We start from the raw sequence: 9,229 nt of genomic DNA, 5'->3' as shown, positions 1-9,229 counted from the left end.
CGTGCCACGCCTTTGAACTCAAGTGGCACGCCATAGTGGAATTCTTGTGTTGGCGTGCCACGCCTTCGAACTCAAGTGGCACGCCTTTTGCCTTTTTCCACTTTTTTTTGCCTTTGGAAACTTGAACTGGTGTGCCACACCCAGGGTCTGGCATGCCACGCCCTTGATCTATGCTTGGCTAAGCTTCTCTGGAAAGTTGCACTAGCGTGGCATGCCCAGGGTCTGGCGTGCCACGCCCCTTTTGTGAGTGAGTGGTTCCTCTGTTTGGCGTGCCACGCCACGAACTCAAGTGGCACGCCCCAATGCTTCTTTGCTCTCTGAATGACACTGGCGTGCCACGCCTGGTTGCTGAAGTGGCACGCCTAAGTGATGAATGGTGAGTGGCGTGCCACGCCTTCGATACCAAGTGGCACGCCCCATGTAATTGGCCTCCTTCATCCTCTCTGGAAACTTATACCAGCGTGCCACGCCCATGATCTTGTCTTGGTTCCAGTAGTTGGCGTGCCACGCCTCAGCCGTACGCCATAGTGACATGCTTGGGTTGGCATGCTACGCCTTCGATACCAAGTGGCACGCCTAGTCCTTACTTTTGTTCTCTCTATGCATTGGCGTGCCACGCCTGGTTGCTCAAGTGGCACGCCTGAGTGAGGTTGAGAGGTTGGCGTGCCATGCCTTCGACTTCAAGTGGCACGCCCAGTCTTCAATTGCCTTCAGCACATTCTCTGGATTATTGTACCAGCGTGCCACGCCATGCTGTCCAAGTGGCACGCCCATGGATTTGTGAACTCTTCAAGCTTGGCGTGCCACGCCTGGGTTCTCAAGTGGCACGCCTAAGTGACTTCTTGGAGCTGGAGTGCCACGCCTTCGATACCAAGTGGCACGCCATAGTGGGGGTTCTTCTTGGAATGGTGAGTTGGCATGCCACGCCCCTTTGCTGAAGTGGCACGCCCATAGTAGTTGATGGGTCAGGCGTGCCACGCCCAACCTGGCGTGCCACGCCCCTTTTGTGTCATCCATTGTAGTTCTCTGGAATTTTGTATTAGCGTGCCACACCCACATGCATTCTTGGATTTCTTCTCTGGAATTTAGTACTGGCGTGCCACGCCAGTGCATTTTTGTGGCGTTTGCTCCAAGTGGCACGCCAGTTTCACACGCCCAACTTCTTGTTTGTCTTCTACCCATTTTTGATGCCCTTTTTCACCTGAAATTCAGCACAATTCATCTCAAAGTAGTGTACCATAATATTCATCAATTAATGCATGAATTGTACTGATCAAATAAGATTTATGCTCTTTTATAGTCTTCTTTATGGAAGAAAGTAGGGTAGATGATGCAAGTCATAACAACACCAAACTTAAGCTTTGCTTGTCCCAAGCAAATAAATGTGAGTAAACCTTTATAACTTGAGGCCTTGGTTTGAATGATTGCAATACAACTAAGAGTAAAACTAAGTGTTCAACACATGTATGAATATTTTAATGCCATAAAAAGCTCTTGGATCCTTGAGGGTTCTTTTAGGTATAAGCTTTAGGGGTCCTTTCTATTGATTGTCACCTTGAAGTAGTAAGGGTTGTTTTGCTTTCTTGACCACGACTCTAAGTGTTTTGTCTCAAGACAACCCTTTAATTAAGCTTTCAATTAACACTCCCAAACCAGTTGGTTTTAGGGTACTAGGTGTTGAGACACCCCTAAGAATTTACTTGCCCAGGTCTCTTCTTGACACATCTTCACCACAAGTATCTACTAAGATCTTTAATTCTTTTTGAGCTTTTTGATGTTTCTTTTTCTATCCCAGTAGTTGATGCTCAAAGCCTTGGGCCTTTATTGCTTACTACCTCTTGGTTCTATGGATATTCAAGGAACACCCCTTAGCCTTCCCTTGTTATACCTTCTAGGACTAGTTGCTCTCCATGACTCATTTTTTTTTAGTTCATCCAAGGTTCTACACTTAGTTTCTTATTTCTTAGTTTGTTTGATAATCTCTCTTGGCCTTGGTCTCTCTTATTGTTTTTACACAACTCACAGAAACTCTTATGGAGACAAGCTCTACTTTTATTTATGTTGAAATGAAGACTTGAAATACATGGCATTTTCTTTCTTGTAAAAAAAAAAACTCATAAAGACTTCAAACCGGAATTAAACTAAGCATAAAACATAAACTATCCTAGCATGATTATTTATTCAAAGAGTAAAAAATGAAAAACTTAAACAAGATTTCAAAAATTAGAAAGTGTCAACCATGGGACTCAACAACCTTGAGCAGCTTCATCTTTAGTTCATTGGCCCCTTCCCTTTGTCCTTCTTTTTGGAAGGGGAGGAGCCACCTTCATCTAGCTTGGAGGAACCTTCTTGTGCTTTGGCATCCTTGGGCTTCCAAAATCCTGCCCTCCTCATATAATTCCTTTCATCTTCTTTATGTTTGGCTAGAATTTCCTCTTGTCTTGCACTTAGCTCTTCCATTCCTTGCATGAAGGTTGGGTATCCTGGGTTTAAAGCGGCCACGACGTTACACAAGTGATTCAGCTTCGCTTGTGTATTGATGTCATACTGCCTTTCGGATATGGTTCTGGCATCATAGAGATGTCTGAATTTGGCCAAGTTCCTCTGTTGCCATTTGCCTTGCTCTACTATTTTGTCCAGTGCACTTCGCACCTCTCCCCAGTTAAATTATTCTTGCTGCTCCTTCCTCATATGCTCCCAATTCCCTTGGAGTTGTTGAATGTTTTGGTTGACTTGGCTCCATTGTTGTTGTTGAGTTTCTTTGAGTTGATTGACATCTTCCCTCAAGTGGTCTAGATCTCCCTTCATTTGGTGTACATCTCCTTGCAATTGTTCCCAGTTGAATCCCTCTGGAAATTGCTGATATTGGTAGTGTGGTGGTGGTGGTTGAAGTGCCAGGAAGTGAGGTTGTTCTTCTGCCTCTTCATCTTCTTGTTGTTTTTGTGGTCCATGAGCCTGAGCTCTTCGTTCTCTGGCCCTGTTGAGTGGGTAAACAGCCACCACCTTGGCCATCTTTTTGGCATTTATAAATTTGTCTTGCTTCACAAGCACCTCATCAATGATCTTTTCAACTCCAGCCTCATCACATAGCCTCTGTATAATGCTACAAAATGCCAACCTTGTGTTGTCACTGGTGCTTTTCAGCACTTTGTTGATGTTGTTGGCGATCATCTCCCCCACGTTGATGTTTTCTCCTTTCATGATGCTGTAGATGAGCACAGCTCTCTCCTTGGTCACCTCTGAAGTGTTGAATGTGGGGATTAGGGACCTCCTCACAAATTCTAGCCACCCTCTAGCTTGGGGCTCAAATCTCTTCTCCTCAATTGGTTGGGTATCCCATCTTTGTCATTTATCCATCGCACATTCATCACACAAATTTCATTCAGGATCTCCTCAAACCCAGTGTCTTGCTGCTTCATTCTTTCTTCATAGCTCCGAGTGAAGCTTGTCCTCTTCACCATTAGCATTCTTTCTATGCTAGAGGGGCTGTAGTCAATGGATTTCTCCCTTACATAGCTAATGTAGCCATAGTGTTGTCCTGGTTGAGGTACTGCATTATCATAGAATTCCCTCACCAAGCTTTCTACCACTTTCCTTGGTGGGTTGCATAGAAGTGACCAACCCCTATTGTTGATCTCAATGTTGATTTCAAGATGCTCATTCCTCCCTAGTTGAAACCCAACTTCTGGAATGATCTCCCTCTCACTCACCCAACCATAGAATTGATTTTGGTTGAATGCGGAGAGGAACTTGTAGTCATTGAAAGAGCTTGAGGATCCAGAGGTGAGGATCCAGAGGTTAGTTCCTTGGTTTTTCTTTTCTTTGAGGCTGAGCTTTTTGGTGGTGCCATTGATGCCAAGGCATTTTGGCCAGTTTTACTGACCTTTTCTTTACTGTTTTAGGGTAGTTTCATGCATTTTCTTAGTTAATAAGAAAGTTTTGGGTATATAATCACTTACATCTTGATTCAAGCAAACATTCTGAATTTTATATGAATTTATGAGAATTATGCATGAATTGAATGATAAAGTGGATGATGCATGATCTCATGAGTTAGAACATAGCTTTGATGCACTTTACTTGCTTGATTTCAGGATAAAGAAAGCAAGGAAGATGCCACGTTAACAGCCACGTTAGTCTAACTAACGTGACCATTAATGTGGAATGGGAGCTAGCTTACAACGTTAATGAGAAAAGTGATCGCCAATAACGCCTTCGTGAGCCATCATAGCCCACGTTAATTGCCACGTTAACTACATTAACGTGGAAGCTAACGTGGAAGAGAAATAAAGCTCCAACGTTAGTAGTAAAAGTGAATACCACTAACGTTGGAAAAAGGGGCACACTTAGCCACGTTAAGAGTCACGTTAATTACATTAACGTGAACTCTAATGTGGAAGGAACAAAGAAGTGCCAACGTTAGTGACACTCACCTTTGTCACTAACGTTGGACCAAGCCACTATTAGCCACATTAGTTGCCATGTTAACTACATTAACGTGGAAGCTAACGTGGAGGAAAGAAATAATGAGCCAACGTTAGTGACACTCACCTTTGTCACTAACGTTGGAAAAAGGGGCACACTTAGCCACGTTAAGAGTCACGTTAATTACATTAACGTGAACTCTAATGTGGAAGGAACAAAGAAGTGCCAACGTTAGTGACAAAGGCGAGTGTCACTAACGTTCTCGAGGCTGAGGCATGCCCACGTTAGGAGTCACGTTAGCTACACTAACGTGGACTCTAACGTAGGGAGGAAGGGCAACAAGCAAACGTTATTGGAAAAAGGTGAATGCCAATAACATTTGTGAAGGACCAAGAGGCAACGTTAGTGGTCACGTTAGTGCCACTAACATTGAAGTTATCGTGGACCATCTTGGGTTAGGAACGTTAGTGAAAAAGGTGATCGTCACTAACGTTCTCGAACCCACATTTTCACTTAACGTTAACAACACTAACGTCCTAACTAACGTCCATGCCTAACTCACATTTTCTCTGCAAGCAAAGCTGAGCCCACTGAAGACTGCAACTGCTTCAACTTAAGATCCAAAGGCCCATATCCAAGACTTGAAGAGCCAACTAGAAGATCAGAAGAGTAGTATATATAGGAGTAGTTTTGAACTAGTAAGGGAGCTTTTTTGGCATTGGGAGAACTACTCTATGTATAATTTTACTTTTTTTGCAAATTCTAGTTTTACTTTCAGAATGTATTTTCCATCTTTGCTTTCCATTCCCAGAGCTATGAACAACTAAACCCCTTTCATTGGGTTATGGAGCTCTGTTGTAATTTGATGGATCAATAATAGCTTTCATTATTCTTCTTCTTTCTTTTCTCTTGATTTTACTAGAAAGCTTTCAATCTTCATCTAATTGGGTAGTTGTCTTGGAAAAGAAGCTATTCATACTTTAATTTCTTCGGAACCTTGGAAGAGGAATGAAGAGATCATGCTAGAAATGCTTTCTCATGTTGGACCAAATTGGGGTTTGGACGGATATAGTGACATATAATTCTCCCAATACTTTGATTTGGAAATACATGTGGTATAATTAGTGACCATACTTCATCTCTTCTCATGAGCAATTAGACCAAGGAATTGGCTATTGATCAAGATTTGAGGGATTGAATTACCAAGAAATTGGAATTCAATCACTTAAGATTGCCAAGAAGATCAATGAATGCATTGATTGAGGAAGAGATGAAAATGAACTTGATCCAAAGAATACAACATCTCCTGAGCCCAATGAACTCCCCATTTCTGATCTTACCCATTCTCTTTACTTTCTGCCATTTACTTTTATGTTCATCTTCCCCATTCCCCATTTAAGATTCTGCAATTTACTTTCCGTCATTTAATTTCAGTTCTTTATTTCCAGCAATTATATTTTCTGCCATTTACTTTCTCAACATTTAATTTCCTGCAATTCTCAAATCAAATTTTGCTTAGCTCAACTAGAACATTCCTTCAATTAAAGTTGCTTGACCAATCAATCCCTGTGGGATTCGACCTCACTCTATTGTGAGTTTTCACTTGACAACAATTCGGTATACTTGCTGAGGGAAAATTGTTGAGAGACAAGTTTCCGTGCATCAAGTTTATGGCGCCGTTGCGGGGATTGATTTTGTATCAACAATGATTAAATTGGTGGATAATTAGATTGAGCATTTTTCTTTTGTTTGATTTAATTTCTGTTTAATTGATTCACTTTCAGTTTCAGTTATTTTCTTCCCGTTTGTGGTGTTCTCTTATTTGTTACAATTTAGTTCACTAACCCACTAACTGTTTGATATATTGCATCACTCACACTAATAGCATTTTTAACAAGAATACTCTCCATCTCCCTTTTGCTTTGGCCTTGTTGGTTGTATGACAGGTAGAAGAAGTAGGGCTTCAACTTCTTTTGATTCTGAACCTGAGAGGACCTTCCTTAGATTAAGGAGGGAAGCAAGAGGAAAGAGAGTTGTTGGTGCTGAAGAAGAGGAAGAGTACTTTGAACCAGACATGGATGAGAATATGGAGAACCATCATGAAGAAGAGGCTCACAATAATGGAAGAGAAGGTCTAGCGCATCATGCTGGGCAAGAGAGAAGAGTTCTGGGATCCTACATAAATCCAAACCCAGGAAACTGTGGAAGTAGCATCCAAAAGCCAACCATACATGCCAATAATTTTGAACTAATGCCACAACTTATCACCCTTGTTCAGAATAACTGTTCATTCAGAGGAAGTGTCCAAGAAGATCCCAATCAACATCTCACTACATTCCTGAGGATATGCGATACTGTAAAGTCTAATGGTGTTTATCCTGATACCTATAGACTACTTCTGTTTCCCTTCTCACTCAAGGACAAAGCATTTAAATGGCTGGAATCATTCCCGAAGGAGAGTATAACAACCTGGGAAGATATGGTGAACAAATTCTTGGCGAGATTCTATCCTCCTCAAAGAAACAACAGGTTGAGAGCTGAGGTACAAACCTTCAGGCAACAAGATGGTGAAACTCTCTATGAAGCATGGGAGAGGTTTAAGGACTTGACAAGAAGGTGCCCGCCAGATATGTTCACTGAATGGGTGCAGTTACACATTTTTTATGAAGGTCTTTCTTATGAATCAAAGAAGGCAATAGACCACTCATTTGGTGGATCTCTGAACAAGAAGAAGACCATTGAAGAAGCCATATATGTCATTGAGACTGTAGCTGAGAATGACTACTTCTATGCTTCTGAAAGAGGCAACACTAGAGGAGTGATAGAGCTAAACAACGTGGATGCACTGCTGGCCCAAAACAAGATGATCACCAAGCAGCTGGCTGATCTTACCAAGAAGATGGAGAGGAACCAAGTAGCAGCAGTCACCACCTCATTAGCAACCTAAGAAGGAGTTAATGTAGAAGCAGAGGGTGATCAGGAACAAGCCAACTACATTGGAAACTCACCTAGGCAGACCCATGACCCATACTCCAAAACTTATAATCCTGGTTGGAGAAACCACCTAAACTTTGGGTGGGGAAATCAACAAGATCAAGGCCAAGATCAGAGACGTCACAACCCCAACAACAATGTGGCTCACCAACATTCCACACAGAGACCATATCAGCACCCACCTAACAACACATCTCAACATCCATACCAAATCCAAAATGGCCATCCTCATCCCTCCAACCCCAACTTACCATCATCCGAAGATAGACTCTCAAGGATTGAGACTCTACTTGAAGGCATATGTAAGGAACTCCAAGATAACAAGGTGTTCAAGGAGGAGGTGCAAGCCAATATCAAAAACCAGGGAGACACCAATAAGAGGCTAGAATTTCAAGTGGGATACCTCTCTGAGAAGATTCCCAAACCTACTGACAGCTTCCCAAGTGACACAGAGAAAAACCCAAGAGGTGAAGCAAAGAAAGTAAGATGGGAAGAATGCAAGATGGTCACTATAAGTGATAGGGAGACTGAGGAAGAGCTGAACAAACCCTTCGAACACTATGGAGATACTTCAATAGAGAAGCAAGAAGAGGGTCACCAAGAAACCAAAATTACACAGAAGGAGATGCTGAAACTCTATGCACCTTTTCCCCAAAGGCTCAAGGGTGGTGTAGAAAAGAGAATATACTCAAAGTTCCTTGATATGTTTGCATCTCTCCATGTAAACATACCATTCATCAAGGCTCTCCAACAAAGGCCCTCATACATTAAGTATATGAAGGAGCTGCTGACCAGGAAAAGCTCACTTAAGGGAGGACAAACAATAATGATGAAAAAGGAGTGCAGTGCGCTCATTCAACCAGAGTTACCTACAAAAAGGAAGGACTCAGGGAGTTTTCACATCCCCTGTGCCATAGGAGAAACAATGTTTGATAAAGGACTCTGTGACCTGGGAGCAAGCATCAACTTAATGCCTTTATCCCTTATGAAGAAGCTGCAGATTAATGAGCTAATGCCCACAGACGTAGTCATCAGGCTTGCTGACAAAACTCAAAAACAAGCAGTAGGAGTGGTTGAAAATGTGTTGGTGAAGGTTGGAAACTACTTCCTTCCCACAGACTTTGTCATATTGGAAATGGAAGAGAGTCACCTTCACCCAATCATATTGGGAAGACCATTCCTAGCTACAGCCAGAGCACTCATAGACGTAAAGCGAGGAGAGCTAATACTGAGGATACATGACGAACAACTCGCATTCAATGTCTTCAAACCCTCACAGGAAGCAGATCAGGAAAACAAGGAACCAAGGGGAGAGCACGACAAAGCACTGGTGGAAGACACAAGCATTGAAGAACAAGCTGTTGGTGCATGAATTGTGAATCACACTTTTCACAACTCGTACCACTGACCAGCAAGTGCACTGGGTCGTCCAAGTAATACCTCACCTGAGTAAGGGTCGAATCCCACGGAGATTGTTGGTTTGAAGCAATCTATGGTTATCTTGTAAATCTTAGTCAAGAATTCAATTATGTTTACCAGTTGAATTGCGAATAACCAAGAGAGCATAAATTAAAGGTTACTTGTTGTGCAGTAATGGAGAATATGTTGGAGTTTTGGAGATGCTTTGTCTTCTGAATCTCTGCTTTCCTCTGTCTTCTGATTCACGCACGCACGTCCTCCTATGGCAAGCTGTGTGTTGGTGGATCACCGTTGTCAATGGCTACCTTCCATCCTTCCAGTGAAAACTACGCTCACGCGCTCTGTCACAGCACGGCTAATCACCGGTTGGTTCTCGATCCGGTTGGAATAG

The sequence above is a fragment of the Arachis ipaensis genome, chromosome B01 (genome assembly GCF_000816755.2).
Source record: "Arachis ipaensis cultivar K30076 chromosome B01, Araip1.1, whole genome shotgun sequence".
Taxonomy (NCBI): domain Eukaryota; kingdom Viridiplantae; phylum Streptophyta; class Magnoliopsida; order Fabales; family Fabaceae; genus Arachis; species Arachis ipaensis.
The sequence above is the reverse complement of the archived record's forward strand: the minus strand, read 5'-3'. Positions refer to the sequence as shown.